Source organism: Etheostoma spectabile, unplaced genomic scaffold (genome assembly GCF_008692095.1).
Source record: "Etheostoma spectabile isolate EspeVRDwgs_2016 unplaced genomic scaffold, UIUC_Espe_1.0 scaffold119, whole genome shotgun sequence".
NCBI lineage: Eukaryota > Metazoa > Chordata > Actinopteri > Perciformes > Percidae > Etheostoma > Etheostoma spectabile.
The window spans coordinates 840,853-841,249 of NW_022605570.1; positions in this window are offsets into that span (position 1 = coordinate 840,853).

Here is a 397-nt window from a genome sequence, read left to right on the forward strand (position 1 = left end):
TAGCAAACATGAGAGTGGTATCAATCTTCTGATCTAACTCTCAAGAAAGCAAACAAGCATATGGCCCAAAATGTCAAACTATTCCTTATGCAACTATTAGCAACATATTGGGAAGCCCTTTGTGCCCAGGTTCAAGAAAGTGATTAATTTAGCCACATTGTATTGGTCTTTATTTGTTTGCTTTGGCATTGTCTCTACCCAATGTGAGTCGAGTCTAGATGTGAGTTGCGCATGTGTCACTTTACGACAAGTAGCCTACAAGACCCAGCTAACTGCTAACGAGAGACTTTAGTAATGTCAATACAGTAAAAATGGACCTACATAACGAAGTTGGTTCACTGCTGGCTACAAGTTAGCAATCAAACACAACAAAGGCTGTCAGTTGAATGGCATTTTG